At 34.6% G+C, this 23,149-nt stretch overlaps 1 protein-coding gene and 1 non-coding gene across 2 annotated transcripts in view; one reads left to right on the top strand and one right to left on the bottom strand.

The window, feature by feature from the left end:
• The window catches only part of CSMD1 (CUB and Sushi multiple domains 1), a 2,413,561-nt gene that overhangs the window by 1,730,141 nt on the left and 660,271 nt on the right, over nucleotides 1-23,149 (bottom strand). The gene's annotated exons all lie outside the window — the stretch shown is intronic.
• On the top strand, nucleotides 20,462-20,568 carry LOC141510416 (U6 spliceosomal RNA). Its single transcript, XR_012474908.1, has one exon. It is a non-coding gene; the product is annotated as a U6 spliceosomal RNA (small nuclear RNA).

The raw sequence follows: 23,149 nt of genomic DNA, 5'->3' as shown, positions 1-23,149 counted from the left end.
GTAGCAGGACATAAAATAAGCCCACATAAATCATCAGAATTTCTATATATGAACAACAAAGCCCAAGAGCAAGAGATAGAAAGAGAAACTGCATTTAAAGTAACTGTAGACAACATTAAATTCTTGGTAATCTACTTCCCAAGATGAGCAGAAACTGTATGAACACAATTATAAAGCATTTCTCATCCAAATAAAGTTAAGATCTAGATAATTGGAAAAATGTCAATGATTAGGTTGGGCTAATATAATAAAAATGACAATTCTACTAAAATTAAATGACTTATTCAGTGCCAGACCAATCAAACTACCAAATAACTATTTTGTTGAGCTAGAAAAAATAATAACAAAATTAATCTGAAGCAACAAATGTCCAGAATAGCAAGAGAACTGATGAAAATAAATATAAAGAAAGGTGGACTAGTTCTACCAGATCTAAAACTATACCATAAAGCAGCAGTCATCAAAATTGCCTGGTACTGGTTAAGAAATAGAATAATGGATCAATGGATTAGGATGGGTTCAAAAGAAACCTCAGTAAATGACTATAGTCATCTACTTCTTGACAGACCCATAAACATCAGCTTTTGGGATAAGAACTCACTATTTGACAAAAATTGTTGGGAAAACTGGAAAATAGTACAGTAAAAACTAGGCATAGACCCACATCTCACATTTTATACCAAAATAAGGCTAAAATGGGTAGAGGATTTAGACAAGTGTGACAACATATATAAATCAATAAATCAAGAAATATCCTTTCTTTCAGATTTATGGAAAGAGGACAAATTTATGACCAAACATGAAATAAAGTACATTATAAACTGCAAAATAAATGATTTTGACTATATTAAATTAAAAACGTTTTGTACTAATAAAATCAATGCTGCCAAAATTAGAAGGAAAGAAGAAAGCTGGGCAACAATCTTCATAAATAGGAGTTTTGATAAAGGTCTCATCTCTAAAATATAGAGAGAATTGTATCAAATTTATAAGGTTACAAGTCATTCCCCAGTTGATAAATGATCAAAGGATATAATAAACAGTTTTTAAATGAAGAAATTAAAGCTATATATAATCATATGAAAATGCCCAAATTATTATTGATTAGAGAAAATCAAATTACAATAACCATGAGTTATGACCTAACACCTATCCGATTAGCTAAGATGATAAAAAGGGAAAATGATCAAGGTTGGAGAGGTTGTGAGAAAATTGGGACATTGATTCATTCTGGTGGATTTGTGAATGGATCCAAACATTCTGGAGAGCAATATGGTACTATGCCCAAAGAGTAATAACAATATTCATTCCCTTTAATCCAACAATTCTAAGCCTATATCCAGAAGAAGTCATACAAAATGGAAAGTCCCATATGTTCCAAAATATCCATAGCAGTCCTTTTTGTAGTGGCAAAAAAATTGCAAATTGAGGGGATACCCATCAATGGGGGAATAGCTAAACAAGTTATGGTATATGAATACTGTAGAATACTATACTATACTATAAGAAACCATAAATGGTTAGAATCTAGAGAAGCATGGAATGAGTTACATGATCTGATGCTGAGCGAAGGGAGTAGAACCAAGAAAACAATGTACACATTAATAACAACACTGTGAGAGGATCAACCTTAATGGAAGCAGCTCCTCTCAGCAGTTCAGAGAGTTAGGACAACCATTTCAGACCAGATTTGGAGAGTGTTATCCCCATCCAGAGGAAGAAAATGAAACAAAACCCCCTTTAGAATCTGAACACTTTATAAAAATTATTTCTTTCCCTTAATCCTAATTCCTCATACTGAAAATGATTAATCTGTGAACATGTTTATCAAAAATAGTATGGACAATGTTAACCTGACTAATCACCTCTGAGGGAAGAGACTGAGAAGGGTAGAAGAAAGAAAATTTTGTAACAAAAATATTACAAATGCCTATGGTTGAAAATTGAAAAAACTGTCATAATATGTTTTTGGAAAAATAAAATATCAATAAAAAGAGATTTGACTGGCAGTATTGAGATGTTATGGATTTTCCCCATAGTCATACAACTAGCATGTATAAAAGATTGAACTTGAGCTCAGATTTTCTTGGTTCCAACATTCTGCTTTGCCATCTCTTACTTGATTTTGCTGCTTTTATTTTATTCAAAAGATTTAGAACTAGAAGTGATTTCAAAGTTCAGCTACTTGCATTCTCTCATAGCAAGGATGAGGAAATTCCGACTACAGTTGGCATAATTTAATGTTCGTCATCCACAATTTGCTATATTTAATAAGTCTAGTCTAAACTATGTATAGAAGTGTTAACCATTTTTTTCATCATGTCCCACTTATAAGTGAAAAAAATTCACTTCATTCATTTTCAGTTATACTCTTTTAAAACAGGTAAAATTTATAAAATAGAATATTCATCACCTACATAAAACAAAAACCTAGGTTGACTTCTCATTAGTAATTCATATATGTTGGGACATATTTTTCACTTTTCTTATTAACTTGAAGACGACTCACAAAGGGGTGTTACATTTAGATTATAAAAGTAGTAAATAATCTTTTTAGCCTGTCAAGATATATTTTGATTCTTATTGTCATGCAACAAATTAGTTATACTTCCCTGTCATGTCATTTTACGAGTCTTCCTACCTTGTGTATCCCGTCTCTCACTTCTTAATCATCTCCCAAAGTAATTTTTCTAAAACTTAGGTATAATCATGTCTTCTCTCTGCTCAAGAAATGCCTTTGGCTCCCTATTATTGCAAGGATAAAATATTACCTTTTCTATGTCATATAATGCTTGTTATAATCTAGTTCCTTGTGGCTTTTCTGGTTACCTTTTATTTTTTTACTCTCTCCTCCCCTCCCTTCCCCAAACATTCTCTGTGAGCTGGCTACAATGTTTAACTTGCTGTACTCCTACTTGCTATGCAGTTTTATGTAGCTTGCACACTACATTTCATCATCAATTTACATGCTTTTGCAATGGTTGTTTTCTATACCTGGAATGCTTTCCAACCTCTGCCTTTTACTTTTCCTTGATTCCTTTAAGATTCAGCTCAAGGGATGGCTAGGTGGTACAGCACATAGAGCACCGGCCCTGGAGTCAGGGGTACCTGAGTTCAAATGTGGCCTCAGACACTGAATAATCACCTAGCTGTGTGTCCTTGGGCAAACCACTTAAACTCATTGCCTTGCAAAAAAAAAAGAAAGAAAAGAAAAGAAAAAAAAAAAGATTCAGCTCAAACACTACCTTCAGCAAGGCTGCATTACCTCATCCCCAGCTGCTATAGTTTTTCTCCTTTGAAATTAATTTTCACACATTCTTTATATATCTTGTATATATCTAGATAATTTACATGTTTTTCTATCATTTGAATGTGACATCCTTAAAAATGAAAATTTTACTTTGTCTTTTCTTTGTATCACCAGCACTTAAATACTTGCTGAGCTGACTTTCGTTATAACCCTATGGATTACACAGTATCTGAAACAGGAGAGTTTGATAAATGCTTGTTGACTGAATAAACAGCTGTCTGTAACCTGTATTTGATAAGATTTGAAAAGAATGTCCTTTTCACCCAATGACTGGTAACTCTTAAATGGTATAGGGTCAAAGACAGATACAGAGGGTACTCTACTAGAGATCTTTTCCCAAAAACATTAATGACTATTCTTTGCATTTGATTTTTCAACACATTCTTTATCAGTATTAGTGTATGAGACAAAAATCTAAGTAAATGATTATAAACATTCTCCTGATCTTCCAATTTAGTAACTTTATGTTAATAGTTTCTAATAAATTGTTCTTGATGAATTCATGGTGAATTTTTGTTACCACTACTTATTTCCAAGAATTCAGGGCAGTTTCTGGATCTTGTCTCTAAGATCAGAATCTATGCCACTATTATTATCATACTTATATAGAACAACTCTCTAACAACAAAACTGAAATGAATAATTCCAAGGCTTACAAAGTGCTTACTAATTCTGTCATTCTATAGTGACACATAGAAAATATATGAAGTAGGTATTAGGTTAATTTTATCTTCAATGGGTACTACCCATTTTCCCATATCGCACAAATTTCCTATATCTTACAAATATTAAATATTATATATCAAAACAGTACCTGGGTCCATAAATAAAGCAAGAGGAAGAGAGAGAATGAGGAGGAAAAATGTCTGTGTGTGTGTGTGTGTGTGTGTGTGTGTGTGTGTGTGTGTGATATTCATGTGTTTTGGAAAATCAGTTTTAAATTCATCCTAGTGTATTTCAGTTTTTAAATTATGTTTTGTTTTGTTTTGTTTTTATGACTTTGTATAAAATTTCAAAATTCAATTCATGGTCCCACTAAAGAAACTACTTTGTAAATGAGGAAACTCATTTTAATCTTGGATTGGAGATCTAGTGTGCTTTTTCTACTATACCATCTGTAATGTGCGTTATCATCACTTCACGGTTATTTTTCAGAAAGATTTTGCTGTATCTTAAATTCATGTGAACTTCTAAGAATCAGGAAATCAAGAACAATTTAAAGTTTTTAATAAAAGGAAATATCAACATGACTTCAATTTTTATCCTATCTATCCATCCATGTATCTATCTACCTATCTCCATGTCTACCTTTCTATCATTTATTAGAATGAACTAGCCTATTCCTTATCTTTAACATTTCTTTCAGGTTACTCTTGTTCAAATAGGATCACAAGAATTATCTCAAGAAAGGATCTTACAGACTATTATGCCAAGAATCTCATTTGAAAACCTACTAAATAATTCAAGTTCCAGAAGGGGGAGTTATATGACCTATACCAAAGGTAGATGACAGACTGGCTAGCCTGCTAAAAATTAAGTTTAGATGATTACAGCCAATGAAAGCACAGAGTCCAGGATTTGGCCAGTATATCAGGATTCAAGTCATGTTGCTTTTTATCTCTTCATTTGATGAACCTTTTTTGGTTGTTTTTGTTTTTTCTGGGACAATGGGAATAAGTGACTTGTCCAAGTTCACACAGCTTAATCAAGTGTCTGAGGTTACATTTCAACTCAGGTTTTCTTGAATCCAGGGCTAGTGCTTTATCAATTGTGCTACCTAGCTGCTCCTGATTGATCTTTGGAAGATAAAGAATGAACTTCTGATATCAAGCCAGTTTTTAAAGGATGAGCTGAAAAAGTTAGTACAAAATCCACACTCAGTATTCCAAAAAGCAAAACCTAAAGTCACAGAAGCAGTCTCTGACAACTCAGAAGCAATCATAGCAGCAGTCAGATCAATGGGGCGGCTGAATTTGAGCCAAAACTTTGTGTTTCTTATGAGATAAATACACCAAGCTATTGATGGCCAGCAGGATTTGGAAGTAGCAGCCAAGGACATTAGTCAAAGCAAGTACTTACTATAATCAGTGTAAAATGAATTATATTTTAATCTCTTTAGCAACATTCATACTGAGAAGTCACGATGCAGTTCATCTTTCAAATATGAAAGTTTATATATTGCATGTTAAAGATGTGTGACAATGAAGGGGGAGGCAGTGATAAATACAATGTGAACCAGATAAATTAATTTCATTTTTTAAATGTGGAATTCTCAGTGCTATTCAAGAAGAATAAATTCCTTTTGAGCAGTAACACCAAGAACAATAGTAAATGTAAAGGCTTATTTTAGATCACAAGTTCTAGCTCATAAGATCATATACCTGACAACCTACATTGTGTCACAGGAAGGAATCAGAAAATTTTCCTAATTAGAAATAAATTCCTCTGTATTAAAGTTTTCAAAATGAAAATGCTTACAAATTAATAAGGGAAGCTCAGTGTAGGGAACACTCTGTTGATATTATTAGCTCCATACAACAAAGCTATCTATGATAGTATGGTAGTTTCCAAAAATGGGTATTGTGGGGTAGTCATGCCTTGAACTCACTGGATGCATGATTAATCAGTTAGAATATGAGACAATACATTGCACACTACCTCCCACTTCCCAGTGGCAGCCAACAGAGAAACAACTTCAGCAATACATTCCTATCCATAATCATTAACATTTCCTCATTTTGAGAAAATTTGTAACCAGAAATCTATAGCTCATTAATACTGAAAACAATAACTTGCATGTATATAATGTTTTAAGGTTTGCAAATTGCTTTACAACTATTGCTCTATTTCAACTTCTCAATGAGTCTTATGTAGTAAACATTGTTATTTTTCTCATTATGCAAAGGAGGGAAAAGGTTAAATTTTTAAATGACCTGCCAACACTACACATTTAGTTTGAGGTAGGATTCAAATTCAGGTTTTCCTGACTCCAGGAGTTGCACTCTATTCATTACACTACCCAGACTCCAGGAGCTGCACTCTATTCATTACACTACCCATCTACCTTCTTCCCAAATCTATCTGTCTCTCAACTTCCTTAATTCTACTAAGTACAAATGTGTTCCAAATTTGAAGTTATTGACAATGCCCAATTCTCAACCCAGAATGCCTGATCTGCTATCAAATCCTGTTGTTTATATCTCTACAAAATTCCTCATATCTGATCCTTTTTTTCCACTCACATAGTCACCAGTTGAGGGCAGGCTCTCATCATTCCCCATCTGAACCAATAAAACAGACTCCTAATAAATTCTGCCTTATCTCTCCTTATCAAAGGAACCCTTTATGTAGTTGCTAAAATGATTTTCCTAAAGTACAAGTCTGACCAGATCATCTACATTTTTTTAGGAAAGTGCATGCCTCTCCATCTACTCTAAGATAAAACATATCTCATTCTTCTAATTATCTGCTGTATGTGTCAACTCTAAGATAAAACATATCTCATTCTTCTAATTATCTCTTGTGTGTATCATAATAATGTTTGTCCTTCATTTCCAAAGAAATGAATCACATCAGGGAGGTGATGTCTTGACAAGCACTTGTATTGAATTTGAGTTAAGAAGGTGCTGTGCTGAGTCACGTGTCTCACTTTCTTCCCCAGAGCATCTGATCCAGTAGCTAGATATATATAGATATATATCAGGATAATTGGTGATGACCCTGGATGTGAGGTAATCAGGGTTAAATGACTTGTGCAAGGTCACACAGTTGATAAAAGTCAAATGTCTAAGGCCAGATTCAAACTCCTTTCTTCCTGACTCCAAGTTCAATGTTCTATCCACTGCACCACCTAGCTGCCCATGTGTCATTAGGTACATATTACTTGGCATAGTAATACAAGCATATATATATATATATATATATATATATAAATGATGATAAAATGATTGATATATGTGTGATAAAAATTGTTTAGAACACAGACCTCAGACAATACATTGAAGTCAGTTTAATTCACAGGCACTTTACTCAACACCTGCTATTATGTATCAAGTATTTGGTAATGGGAATACAAAATTTATCTTGTTCTCTAGAATTTACATGGTGTGTATATGGGGGAGGGTGGTGTATATATGATATCAATATATGGAATATATTTAAAAGGGGAGTCATTGGATCAGGGGAAATAACTTAGAAAGGTGAAGTACTATATCAAATATTGTATAGCATCTATATCAGAAAAAACTAAAGGAGAATGAATTTGTGTGTCTCTTTCAAGAAAAAATAAATGTGATTTTTAGTATGCAAATAACCAAGGAAATAAAAAAAGAGAAATTGAAAGTTAATTTACTTGATATACATTTAAGGCATTTTCAATCAGTTATCTTTTTTCTTTTCTGTATATATCCTTCAAATATACAAAATGTTCACATTAGAAGGTAAATCAGATTAGCGGTTCTATTTTCCACAACCAAATTTATCCAACAAGTATAAATGCATTGAGATTGAAGACAATTTTTCATCTTGTCACATATTTTATACAAAATTAGGATACTTTCTTTTATCTCTCTCCCTCTGCCCCTGGCCCTGTCTCTCTTTTCCTTTTTTTCCCCTCCTTACCTCTGAGAATGTGTGCATGCATGTACAATATAAGATATGCTATAATTTCTTCATATTTTCAGAATCATCTAAATAAGTTGTCTGGAGAATTCATCCCGCTCCCAACAGTCATCTGGGATTTTTTTGTTTTAAGTATATTTTTGTTATGCTCCTTTCTCCTTTTAGAATATGACTGAAGTACCTATAACTTCTCATCTTTGATTAACATATCATAAATGGCCAGATTTGCTGTTTTTCCTGTCCATTATCGAGTTTTGTCTATTTTAAGTTAAAGAGATGGATTTTTACAGTACAAAATTCAACTTGGAAGACAAAAGTAAAGTTCCAATATAAGAAATAACTCAAGTGAAGCTGGATGAAAAATATTTCCAAAATAAAGGATTCTCTCCAGAGAAGCACAACACAGGGCTCATTTTACTACTACTGCTACTACTTGTGCTTCAAAGAATGAAGGAGACCACACCAACCAATCAAATGATTGGAGGTGTGAGGTGCACAGTTATGTGTATTATAGTGAGGGGTATAGTAAGAGGCATATTTTCACCTGCCCATACCAGAATCAAACATCCCATTGCTGATTTTTTAGGAAACCAAACTAATGGAGATGTCTTAGAATTAGAATGATTTCAATTCCTCCTACATCAGTGAGGTAACAGCACTTCACAATACCTGGCAAGCACACGTCTGTATTATGTGGCAATATATGGCAATTTGGTACATCCTAACCTGCCACTCAATGGGCTAATCGTCACATGGGCTGATTATCAGTGAGATCTTTCCTCACAGACATACTCTCTCTTTGAGTTGTGATAGTCAGATCTTGGACAATGTAAAATCATTTTCAAACCTGGTGCAACAACCTGGCACATCCTAACCTGTCACTAGATAGACTAATTGTCAGTAAGGTCTTGTGATGATTGGAGATGTTACAGTATTACAATGTGCTCCAATCCCATAGAACACCATTGTACATTCCAACCTGCTTTTTGATATACTAATCATCTGTATGATATTTCCTCTCAGATCTCTCATCTTTCATTGTGGATGCTGGGAACTACAATGGTGACTACTGCAAACCTTATTCAACAGCCTGGTATATCCTAACCTGTCTCATGATAGGCTTGTGATGGAAATCAAGAAATAGAATAGGGAAATGCTCTCTCTCTCTCTCTCTCTCTCTCTCTCTCTCTCTCTCAAAAAGTTTTTGAAAAAAACACTAATTATTAAATTTAGCCAAGGACTTGATGGTATTATAATGAGATTTGATATATGTCCAGGTCATCTGAAATAGAGGCACACATATTGAAGAAATTATGGACCTGCTTCCGGGAGAAAACATAAATATGATCTTCTACCACATGAGTAGAAGCACTCTCTTTCCAAGAAAACATACTTCATCTTTAAAATTTTTTAACAAGATAGTTTCTCTGTCGCTGTCTCTGTCTCTGTCTCTCTGTCTCTATCTCTGTCTCTCTCTGTCTCTCTCTGTCTCTCTCTCCTCCCTATCTCCCCCTCCTCCCCTCCCCACCTCTCTCTCTCTCTCTCTCTCTCTCTCTCTCTCTCTCTCTCTCTCTCTCTCTCTCAATATCTACTGGTTTCTATCAAACCACTATCTACTCTTGACATTAGTATTCATGTACTGTACAGGTGAAGATCTACCTCTCTAACTTCCCCTTTAGGGAAGTCCTAAGCAAATTTTAGGTGGAGTTCACAAACATGGAAGATGTTAACAGCCAGAAGGCCAGCAGGAAAGCCCTAAGAAGTCATGGTTCCAAAACAAAAATGCAAGGGGAATTCTGAACTTGGAATTTGGTAGGATATATAAGAATTGAGCTAAACTATTGATCTAATGCCTTTTAATTAATGAAAAGATGATTCTGCCTCACACACTTAGGGGAGGATATTTGCACATTTGCTAATATTATGGCTTTGAATTTAATATTCTTTTGTAAGATTAACTATTAAGTGAACTGAATTGGGGTGCAGAGGACCCACAAATTAGGGAATTGTTGTTCCCCAAAGGGAAGCAATGGAAGAGATTAGATACCTTTAGCTTCTGTTCCAGTACCCAATTAAGGGTACTGGAGATCTGTATGGGAGGAGTGAAATGTAAAATATTATACTTCAATTAATAGAAGCCTACAGTAGTAAATTATTTTTCATTAATAATACCTCTTTCCCAAAGGTTCAGCTATGCTTTCATAGATACAGAATAGGAGGGGACGTAGGAGACCATCTTATCTGAGTGCAACATTTCATACATATGGAAGTTGTTGACAGAAACTTTAACTGATGGTGGTTAGGATTGTACAGTTACTATAATAAGTGACAGACAAGGTGTAGAAGCTGGATTCTTGATACTCCAAAGTCAGAGTTCTTTCCCTTTGCACTATACCACCTTTATTTTATTGTATTTTTGTTTCTAAGATGAAAACATTGCCATGGACACTTTTTCTCTAAGGAGTAATTATAGTTTGCTTTACTAAAAAAAAATTCTCTTACATCATTTAAGCTGAATTTTCAAAGGTATTATCCAATGCTATAGGATTTTGTCATTTACAAAAATAATTATATATATATATATATATATATATATATATTCACTAATTAGTGTATATATACACGTATATATATATGTATATATATACATATATATATATATATATATATATATATATTTCTGTGAAGCAATTTAATTTAGATAGAGCTTGTAGTTCATTCTCCTTAGAGAACCACACAATAAAAAGGCTGTGAGGAAATTAAAATGTATCATTGCCTATATCACAGTTATATAGCTTATTTCCTCCAACACCAACAAATGAATATCAAAATGATATGATGGTTTAATAAACTTGAGACAGCCCGATTTGTGCTATACAAAAATTTGTACCTTAGAGAGTTCATTTTCCCTTTAAAAAACTGCTTCTAGGAAAAGCATAAAAAAAGAATTTTCCCTATCCAAATCCATTCTAAACAATTTTTCTAAGAATTATTCAACTGATTAGCTTTCTCTCACTATTATAACAGGTTATTTTGGGAATATTGTTTTACAATTACCCAGAGTCTGTGATATGTCTCTTGAAATAGAAATCTAAACAGATCCCCCCCAAGCATATAAGATTCTCCTGACATGGTCTTGTTATGACAATGGTTAGAGAAATATTTTATAAATTACATTAAAACATTAACATTGTTTTCTAGCACATCATTGTGATCTCAGAGATGTAGTCCCAGATTAGGCTTGTCCTTTTTCTTAAAACTAATTCATTTTCTGCACAAAGATTCACATCTATAAATTGTTCTTTTTACGTTTACAATTCATTAGTGGCATTTTAAATGCCAAAATCTCTTTACATATTTTTTCACCACTATCCTTCTTGACTATGTTTATATTTGAGTAAACCATGACGTCTTCTGCGATAACTTTGTGCTTTGGGGTTCACTGAAGTGAATAGTTATTTTATTTTTTCTCATATATGAAGTAGATATTATATAGTGTTGGTTATGAAGAATGTTGTCTATTCTTGGATGAACTAGCTCAACACCTAGGCCTCCATTTTTCTAATATGTAAAATGAGAAAATGCAAGTAAATAATTTCCAGTGTTTTTCCAATTCTATGATTCAGTGATGTTCAAGACTTATTATGGAAATGATTCATAAAGCTTTATCAAACAATATACATACTAGAATCACTTTTATGGTGAAAAGAGAATGCTTCTTGAATTGCTATTTACTTATCAATTTTGTGCCTAGGAAGCAACAATAAAATAATTAAATGGAACTCATCATGCCTTCACACTTTGTTCCAATGCCACTAAGAAAATTTCACCTGCCTCTTACCCATGATCACTGCATAACTGCATCAGGTACCCTTTTTATAGCAGAGCCTTAATACTGGGGTAGTAAATGGTTCATAAGAGTCCTACCTGCTTTTTTTTTCATTTTAGGTGAAACAGATTGAGTTTTGCAGGATTTTTACTTGACTTATTCTGGAGGGGAGCACAACCATCTGTCTACTCATTCAGGTTTTCTATATTACTAATATTTTTTATTCCTGGGTGTATTCAGTCAATTGTCAAGTCTTACACTATCTACATCCACAATCTCTTTCTCATCTAGCTCCTTTTCTTTGTTTATATAATCTGATCAAACTAGCCCAGATCTTCATCAGTTGAAGTATTGAAATTTTTTTAAACCATCACTCCCTCCTTTAAACTCTCTTTCCTCTTTCAAACTGCATATAAATTCCCCACTTATTTTCCTAAAACATTACTGTTGCTGATATTACTCTCGCATTCAATAAACTTCAATGATTTCCTTTAGTTAATAGGTCAAATATTGATCAAATGATGGAACATATATCAATTTTCTTTAACTCATTCTTTTTAAAAATTAGTTGAATATAACCTTTATTTTTCATTATAATTTTAATTCAGTAGTACATGTATATAACTTATAAATGAATAAAGATATATGAATTAGTATTTTGTGGTAGTTTTTCCTTTTTTTTAGATGGGGTATATGATCTAAAAAGTTTTATGGTTCTAATCAACCAAACTTTCCAATATTACTTACAAAATTTCAAATATAAAAAGAAAATTAAAAAACATGTATCATTAACCAGTAATGGGGAAAAAAAGAACTAGAAAGAAGCCAGAACTTTTAAACTGTGGCTGTCAAAATATATTCCAAAAAAAGAGATTACTAGCAATATGTCCCAAATACACCAAGAATATCTCTTAGTAATAATAATTTGTGTTTTATATAAATTCAATGCCTATTTAAAATTGTGATGTGGAACATTTTGCTTGACACAAGACTGAACTTATGTGAACAGGAATGATACATAGCTGAACTTCTGTGGTATTAAATTTTGCATAATTCTTGTTCCACTCTTTTGAGAGGTGGTATTTCATTGAAGATATGACAGAAAGAGATGATTCTATGTAAAGGAAGAAAAAATAGGAATGAAAAAATAAATAATTTAAAAATATTTACAGGCAAATGAGTATGGATAATAGGAGACTAGGTAATAAAATTAGGAAAAGAATATGGAACAGATATGACTAAGTTTGAGAGACTGCTTGAATTCTTTTCCACATCTCAGAAATGGATTGCTAGAAGTCATATTTGCTTTTATAAAAAAGGACAATCTATTTCATAAGGATATGCAAAATTTTAAAATCTGTGAGTACTAAAAATGGCTTTGGTCAAACAGGTTCTCAGGAAACTGAGCATAAACCAGAATGACATAAAATTAGAGATACCTTTCTAAGAAAACAGAGATCCAGTGCATAGAAGTGAGTTATTCAAGGCCATGGAGTCAGTTAGTGGATAAGCCAAAGGGAAAGCAGCAAATGGGAGATACAAATGGAGGGAAGGAAAAAGGAAAGAAGGAAGGAAGGACAAAGGCAAGGATGAAAGGAGGGACAGAAAGAGAACAAGAAAACTGAGGAGAAGGAAGGAAGAAAGGAGGGAGCCAAAGAGAGAGGGGAAAAGAAAGGAGAGAGGGAGGGAGGCAGGAGTGAAGGAAGTAATGGCAAAGAAAGTAATAAAGAGGAAAGGAGGAAGGAAGAAAGGAGAAAAGGTAATGGGAGGAAGGAAGGTAAGAGGAAGTGAGAGGACAAGAAGGATGAATGAGGAAGGGATTAGGAGAAGAAAAGAAGAAAGAAAAAATAAAATAAAATTTAATTTCTAGGTACTAGAGATTAAAAAATAAAAGTGAGATAGTCCCTATTCTCAATGTATGTACATTTTAACAGGGCACAAAACAGAAACAAAAGAATGCTGATTAACTTTGTCCTTAAGAGGCACATGCTTTGTGAGTGGAGTCAGAGATCAAAGATATTTAATACTTTCTCCAAAAATACTGAGTCAATTACATTCCCAGTTTTATGTGGAATGGGAATGGTGTATGCATTCAACATCAAGATGGTAATATAATGAGAGAAGACACTAATTTTACTGAGTGTTTAAGATGGAATTTGAATCATTGCAGGGTAACCTCTATATAGTATTTTTTGATTTAACATTTACTCATCGATCAAAACATTTTAGCCACAGAGCAGAGTATTGGGACTGAATATGTTAAATGGGGATAGCAGTGACTTGGGAGGGAAAGCTTGGAGGATCTCTGGAGATCAGATAAAGAGGATGGCTATTCCTGGTTAAGGTGAGAGAAACTGAACCAGTACAGATGTCTAGGTAGCTTCTGGTTTTATGTAGACAATGGGCAGCTAGATGGTACAGTGGATAGCACACAGCTCATAGAGTCAGGAGGTCAAGAGTTCAAATCCTTCCTCAGACACAACTCTTACTAGCTTTATGACCTTGGGCAAGTCACTTAACCCCTGATTTTCTCACATACAGGATCATCTCCAGTTGTACTGATTCATATCTGGCCACTGGAGACAGTTCTGGAAGAGAAAATGTGGTTGCTGGCTTAGCACAGCCCCTCGCCTCACTCAAATCCAGGTCATGTGCTTCTCAAAGCATCAGCTCCCTGATACCATAATCTTCTTCAAGAATGAAGGACAAATAAGAACAAAATGGATCCAGGATTTAGACATAAAAAAACAATATTATAAGCAAACTAGAAGATCAAGGAGTAGTTTACCTCTCAGATCTATGGAAAGTCTGTGACCAAGGAAGAGATAGAGAACATCATTCAAAACAAACTAGATGATTTTGACTACATTAAATTAAAAAGATTTTGCACAGACAAAACCATTGTAACCAAGATAAAAAGAAATGTAGTAAATTGGGAAACAATTTTTGCAACTCGTATTTCTGACAAAGGACTCATTTCTAAAATAGACAGAGAACTGAGTCAAATTTTCAAAAAAAAAAAAAGCCATTCCCCAATTGACAAATGGTCAAAGGATATACAAAGACAATTTACAGCTGAGGAAATCAAAGCAAACCATAGTCATATGAAAAAATTGCTCCAAATCATTACTTATTAGAGAAATGCAAATTAAAGCATCTCTGAGATACCACCTCGCAGTCTGACCATTATGACCAGAAAAGACAATGATCATTGTTGGAATGGATGTGGGAAATCTGGGACACTAATACATTGTTGGTGGAGCTGCGAACTCATCCAACCTTTCTGGAGAGCAATTTGGGATTATGTCCAAAGGGCAACAAAAATGTTCATATTTTTTGACCCAGCAATACCACTCCTGGATCTATACCCTGAAGAAATGATGAAAAAGGGTAAAAACATCACTTGTACAAAAATATTTATAGCAGCCCTGTTTGGGGTGGCAAAAAATTGGAAATTAAGTGAATGTCCTTCAAATGGGGAATAGCTGAATAAAGTGTGGTATATGTATGTCATGGAACACTATTGTTCTATTAGAAACCAGGAGGAATGGGAATTCAGGGAAGCCTGGAAAGATTTGCATGAACTGATGCAGAGTGAGAAGAGCAGAACCAGAAAAACGTAGTATACCCTAACAGCAACATGGGGCTGATGATCAACCCTGATGGACTTGCTCATCCCTTCAGTGCAACAACCAGGGACAATTTTGGGATATCTGCAATGGAGAATACCACCTGTATCCAGAGAAAGAGGTATGGACTTTGAACAAAGACCAAAGACTATTACCTTCAAATTAGGAAAAGTAAAGTGTTATATCATTATGTAATTTTACTATCTCATACTTTATTTTTCTTCCTTAAGGATATGATTTCTCTGTCATCACATTCAACTGAGATCAATGTATAACATGGAGCCAACATAAAGATTAACAGATTGTCTTCTCTGGGGGGAGGGGGAGGGAAGAATGGGGAAAACTGTAAAATTCAACATAAATAAAATCTTTCTTTAAAAATAATAAAAATTGGGGCAGCTTGGTGGTGCAGTGGATAGAGCACCAGCCCTGGAGTCAGGAGTACCTGAGTTCAAATCCAACCTTAGACACTTAATAATTACCTAGCTGTGTGGCCTTGGGCAAGCCACTTAACCCCATTTGCCTTGCAAAAACCTAAAAAAAATAATATAAAATAAAACAAAAAATAAAAATAAAAAATGTAAGGTAAAAAAATAATGAAAGACAAATGAACATTGTAGTAAAAACATAGAACTAAGGTCAACATACTTCTGTTCTCTTCTGCCCACTTATCCTTCTTTTAAGTTACCAGTAGTGTGCTTTAGAAATGTTAAACAAAAAATTTGTGCAACATTTCCAAGTTTAATTTGTATCATTAACATTGTTGTATCATGTTCTTATGTTTAAACAATTGACAAAATACTAAATAAGACTCTCATTTGTGGTGTTCTTTATGTAAAAGCTTACTTGGAAAATTTAACCTTCAGTTCCATGAAACATTTCAAACTAGATCCAGTAGACTCTTATAGGATGAAGACTTCATTTCCCAAAATCACTTAGAGTCTCAGTTAGAAGGAGATTTCAGAGGATACCTATTCCAGTTTGTTTGTGATCAATAATGCCCTTATACCATACCAAGAATTACTGATCTTCCTGAGAATCTAGATTAAAAAAAAGCCTGGAAAAATTATATTTCAGGAAATTATCCAAGAAAACTGTCCTAATATACTAGCTCAAGAAGACAAAATAAGCCTTGAAAGAATATATAGAAAATCTCCAGAAAGAGACCCCAGGATAAAAACTCTAAGGACTTTCATAGCCAAATTGCAGAATTCTCAAATAAAGGAGAAAATATTGCAAGCACCCAAGAGAAGCAATTTAACTATGGAGGAAGCATAATCAAAATTGTACAGGACTTATCATCTTCAACATTAAAGGATTCAAAGGTCTGGAATATGATATTTCCATAGCAATGGACTTTGGATTACAAACAAGAATTTGCTACCCTGAAAAATTCAGCATATTCTGTCAGGGGGAAAAAATAGATGTTCAATTAAATGAAGGATTTCCATAATTTCCTGATAAAGAGACCATAACCGAAGAAAGAATTTAATTTTTGAGTACAAGGTTCAAGAAATGCATAAAAAGGTCAACAGAAAGGGGAAAAACAACAACACATATTAGTCAATGACAAATGTTAGTCAAGAACATCAAAATTTTCCTACAAAGAAAAAAATACTTTGAACTATTTGAGAATTGTATTTCTCTTAAGATAATTAAAGGACTGAATACAGTTGAAGAAATTATATTGAAAAGATTTAGGTATTGTTTGTTTTTGTCCTTTGTTAATAAAAAAGATCAGGCACCTCTCACACTATGAGAGAGGTGTGTCATTTTGTTAAGGTACCTTAATAAAAAACATTTTAATCACTCCGGACTAAGTATTCTCTAGTCATTTATAACAATTTGAGGACTTGTCTCAAGATATTAATGTAAATCTCTTTTCTTGATATATTCCAGGAAGAACACAAGAAAATAATGCATGCAAATGGCTTGATTTTTAAGCCCACTTTCTAGGTGTTCTTTGTTGGGGAAATATCTCAAGAGATTTCTGAGAAGATTGGTCCAGGTTTGGAGCCCAGAGTGATTAAAATGTCTGAGAGTAGAACAGAGGTAAAGTGGAAATTTGCAGGGTGGCATCAGTAGTCAGAACCACCCTGGACAGGCTGAGAAGTCCTCCAAGTGGGAGAGCAGTCTCTAAGGAGAGACCAGAAAACAACTGGGTGCTCTCAAGGAGCAGGATTTGGGTTCGCTCTTCAGGAATTCCCATGTGGCTGGTAGCTGGAAGCCAAGGAAGTCAGAAGGAAGCTGATTGAATCCTGTGCTATGTGAGTGAGTTTGAATGTTCCCAAGGGAGTCTGTGTGTTTGTTTTATGCCCTATCTTGTCTAAGTGTCTTGTCAGGCATTTTTGGGTCTGGGGACTCAGCTTAAGTTTAAAACTGGGGATGGTGGTGAATCTGCGAGTTGGGCTGAGGAGTTTCAGAAGGAGGGGGAGAAGGAAGTGGGTGCATGGTGGTCCTCACTTGGAGAGCATCCCTTCCTTCACTGAGCCAGTGGCTGTGTTGGTGTGTAGAGTTTAAGAGGAAAAAAGGAGAGGCAAAGGGGGTTAAGTGACTTGCCCAAGGCCACACAGCTAGGCAATCATTAATTGTCTGAGGCTGGACTTGAACTCAGGTACTCCTGACTCCAGGGCCGGTGCTCTATCCACTGTACCACCTAGCTGCCCCGAGGAGGAAGATTCTTAAAGAGAAAATGTCGTGGTTTGGGGAGAGCATGGAAGAGAGAAAGAACTTTGAAGGGAAAGAATGGGAACCTATAGAAGATTCCTTATCCTTATGAGTGTCTGGGAAAGAACCTCTGCTTTCTCCCTGGGCTGGGGGAAGGGGATGGTAGGTTGGACATGTGGTAGTCTTGATCCCATCTGCTATCTTGTTAAGACTTGAACTCTAAACTGAGTTTACCTGAGAGCCCCAACATCCATGGAGGGGGTGGGGGAACAGGAGGGATATGTGATTGGGAAAGGAAGAAAATATAAAATCCAGGGGTTAGGAATCACATTTATTAGAAGGAAATCATGTTTAATGAATATCCTTGGCTCTGGCCACATGGCGTAAGGGTAATAACCCTCACTATTTTTAAGATTTCTGAATAGGAGTTTGGGGAATCACTCTAAAAGTTTTAAAAGTGTTACATTCTGTCAAAGTTTGTACAGAAGAGGAGGTATTAAATAACTTAGATTGTTAAAATCAAACTATTTTAACACTTTTGTAACTATTGCAATGAGTTAAGTGGCTTGGGATTTTAAACTTTACTGTAACACCTTTTCATTAAAGAAAAGTGGTATTGGTTTAACTAAGAAGAGAAATACCTATGTTATCAGGAATATTTACTGATTTGTTTCGGGGAAAAGCTCTAACTCATTTTAATTTTAAGCCTAATGCTAACAATTGTAGTTTTATTTTGAGAGCTTTTGGAATGTGAATACTGGATTCTCTGTATAAGATACTATAATGCTTTTATCAAATTAATTGTTGAGAAGTTTAGTTGTAATTGCAATGAGATTTTAAATGTATCATATATATGAGATTGGATTCTGAGAATCTGGGTAAAGAGGTCTGGAAGACAAAAGTGTAAAGATAGTGGGATATTAACTTGGCTCTTGTTCTAAGAGAAATGAAATGTTTAAACAAGAATCTTATGTTTAATGTATATTAACAATGTCTGTTTAATTTAAAAAAAGTCAAGAATGTGTACTTCTCTCTTGGAAACTGTAGGCAGCTGATGTGGGGGGGCTCTGAACAAATAGCAATTGTGTGGTACCACTGTAAGGTAACTTATTGATGAATAAGATATATTTATCAATTATGTGATATTGTTTTGTAACTGCAAAGAGATATTTCAACATATTTTATGAATATATGTTACTTAAATATTGTATTGCTGAAGCCTGGGATTAACATGTGAATGTTTTGAAGGGCAATAAAGGAAATATCAAAAAAAATGACTCCTTTGGTGAACCCTGTGGGTTGATGAATAATGTAATAATGGAAGGACTGCTTTGTACAATCTAGTAATGTGTGTTAATTTTATTGCTGTTTTGTTATATTTTAGTTAATAATACATGTTGGAAATTTAAAGCCATTTAAGATGTTCTAATAGTTTTAAAGAATTCTGAAAAATAATTTGTATGTAAGGGGGGCAGCTAGGTAGAGTAGTGGACAGAGCACTGGTCTTGGAGACCTGAGGTCCAGGAGGACCTGAGTTCAAATCTGGCTTCAGACATTTAATGATTACATAGTTGTGTGAACTTGGGTAAGTCACAACCCCAATTGCCTTGCCAAAACAAAAATAATCATTTGTATGTTGAGGATGGCTAGTAATTAAACAAGTTTATGAATATTTTGGATATATATATATATATATATATATATATATATATATATATAATTTCCAAAGTTGTGGTTGTTTGCTTTGGAGTAAAGGCACTTTTGTAATATGAGGAAGATAAACAAGAGAAAGATAATGTAATATTTTTCTGTGACAATATTTAACTTAGGCAATCTCCTAGAGAAAGGAGGCATTTATTTGTTGTAAAATACAACAGTCTAGAAGGAGGATTTTCTAGAAAAGGGAAATCTGATACACCATCTTTACTTAGAGATAGAGTAGATATGATTTCAGACAATGGAATGTCTCTAATTAAGAGGTAGATTAGGCCTTTAGGACTCACTGGAACTTCTTTTTTTTTTTTTTTTTTAGGTTTTTGTAAGGCAAATGGGGTTCATTGGCTTGCCCAAGGCCACACAGACAGGTAATTATTAAGTATCTCAGGCCAGATTAGAACTCAGGTACTCCTGACTCCAGGGCTGGTGCTTTATCTACTGTACCACCTAGCAACCCCTGGAAGATCTAATTAGGTAAAACAACTATTTTAGATCATGGGACTTTTAATCAACTTTCTCTTTTTTATGTCAGATACTAGGATGGTCAGTAAAAAAGTACAACTGGGTCAATGTCATGTCCTTAGGGCCGGGAAGCCATTGGGCTAAAGGATATGTAGCCGAAGTGGCAGCTTCTCAGTATGGTCTGGGGTTGAACACTTTTGACTTGATTTTCCCAAGATGGCATTTGTAGTGCTCATTTCAGCAGCACATATACTAAAATTGGAATGATACAGAGAAGATTAGCATGGCCCCTGTGCAAGGATAACATGCAAATGTGTGAAGCAAAATAACATTTGGATAATATCTCACCTGGAAGAATTAATCTGGCCTAAGACATTTGACCATGCACATGACCTCTGCCTGGACACTGACATTCAATACTTATATCAATAAAAGAACTTTCCTTTAATGTCCTGGATCTTTATAGTGACTAAGCAAACCTAATAAATAAGTTTTAGGTGAATTGGATTTAATAGCCAGATAGGTTAGGTGAGTGACTCTGACAACTGCTATCAGCTATATGTTAAGATAGGAATTAAGTTTCCTTAATTTTTATTTAGAGGGGATATTTAGGTAAAAAGAATGGGAAATTCTTAGGATAATTACAATTTGAAGGCCTAGTTATTTTGTTTTTTTGTTTTTGTTTTTTTTTTTTGCAAGCAAACAGGGTTAAGTGGCTTGCCCAAGGCCACACAGCTAGGTAATTATTAAGTGTCTGAGACCAGATTTGAACCCAGGTACTCCTGACTCTAGGGCCGGTGCTTTATCCACTGCACCACTTAGTGGCCCCCAAGGCCTCGTCAGATAAGTATATCATGAAAAGGAAAATCTATGATATATTTGGGAATATTTTGGGAAGAAAATTCATTTTGGTAAGGATGATTGAGTCATTATTGTAATGAGAACAAAAGTCTAAGATTGTTTTATTTTTGAACCATATGCTGAGTAATCTTTGAACTAAGATGATTGTTGAATTTATATGTCACAAGTTCAATTCAATGTGATAATTCTCATTAGGAGTTTGCTCATGCAGTAAAACACTAATGGAAGTTTATTTTGTTAAAGTGAAGTATGTGCATCAATATGGCAATAAGGCAAATGTAAATTGTTATAAGCTCCAGAAACTCATTGTTTTGTCGTAAAAAACATGTGTTTTGGTCTGAGTAAAATGTTAAGCAGTTTCTTTGCTAGAAGACTAGATCTCAACAAGTCACCAGAGTTGGAGAGGACTTTTTAAAATCAATTCAGGAGATACAGAAGGACACTGAATGTCTCCAGGGGAGAAGAGAAGAGAGGAGAGACACTGGACCAGTTGTTTCCACCATCTCTAGCCTATGTGTGCATTGTTTGTCTATAACTTCCCCCTGATTCTGTAAGTGTGACACCCCTTCCTTTGCCTCTTTCCTTATGCAAAGGAGGAAGAGAGGCAGGGTGAAGATATTCTCCGTTGAGAGAAAAAGAGAGAGATTATTGAATACCACGATAATATCCTACATGTCTGTATATCCTATCTAGGGATAGTTCTATCTAGATCTGATCTAGACACGGGTATATTAGTAATTGTAGGAGGAGAATCTAGCTGATAGAAGTCAATGCCCATTCTTTTGGTGTGGTGGTAGTCCACAGCAGTTTGAGAATTGTCCTTGGGTACCAATCCCCCTGGATCTGGCTTAGATTCTCAGTTCCTGGTCAGAGGCACACTATGGCACAGGACTCTGATCTAGAGAGATATACCAAGTGGCATATGACTGAGTCATATGTTCAGGGTGACTATAGTTTATACCAGTCTGGCCAGGACATTTTCCTGGGGAGTAGCAAATATCTGGACATATCCAGAGTAGGGTACATATATTTTGGACTGTACAACTTAAAGACATATGTGACTGAGACTCATGTGAAATTTAATGATGGTACCTGAATCCCTTGCAAAGATGCTCAAACTGGGGGACTTGTTAAGGGAAACTGATTATGAGTTAGTATGGACTAGCAAGGAAGGTGCGGAAATGACCATTTGCAAGAAAAATAATTTAAGGAACATCACTAGATATATTAGCTATTCTTGGGGTTGGTCCAATGGCACAAAATCAGGGAATCTATTTTGATCAATTTTGGAACCAGGAAGACCTGTCTAAAGACATTGGTGTAAAAACTTGCCAGTAGAAAGAGGTACAGCAACTTTGGAAATGTATTTAGAGGATCAGAAATGACTTTAGGGAAGAGGGTGGAGGTTGGTCATAAAGAGATTAGGAAGTGATCATTACTTAATCAGTACTTTAAATTGAGGGTTTTAGTACAACAATTGGGATCCTAAAGGGACAGTGAGAGAGTATATTTGATACTTTGGTTGGAGAGGGTTGGATATGGTTGGAGTCTTACAGAGATGGAATGAGAGAGTACACTTAGAGGGACTGACTGGACATGAAAAATTCATGAAGAGATTTTGGTTTTTTGGTGCTATGGCTACAATTGGATGGAATTCCTGGGGGTTAAATGGTTCATGAAATGATTTAGTTTTGCATGATGCTCATGAGGACTGTGTGTCCATAGAGGGTACTTTGAAAGGGGTAAGGTACAAATTCATTATAATTTGATGTAATTCATTATCCTTGAGAAAATGCCTTTTCTAATGAAACAGAAGAGGGGAGGGTACTTTGTGACTAGGAGGTAATTTTAAGAAATAGAGTAATGTTTCAATAGATTAGAATAGGTACAAAAGAAATAGTAGTGAATGACTATAGTAATATATAGTTTGACAAACCCAAAGACATGAACTTTGATAAGAACTCACTATTTGATCAAAAACTGCTGGGAAAACTGAAAAAATAGTAAAATAGTATGGTAAAAATTATGTATGGAATCACATCTCACACCATATAT

This window comes from Macrotis lagotis, chromosome 1, assembly GCF_037893015.1.
Source record: "Macrotis lagotis isolate mMagLag1 chromosome 1, bilby.v1.9.chrom.fasta, whole genome shotgun sequence".
Taxonomy (NCBI): domain Eukaryota; kingdom Metazoa; phylum Chordata; class Mammalia; order Peramelemorphia; family Peramelidae; genus Macrotis; species Macrotis lagotis.
This window is presented reverse-complemented; position numbering and strand designations above follow the sequence as displayed.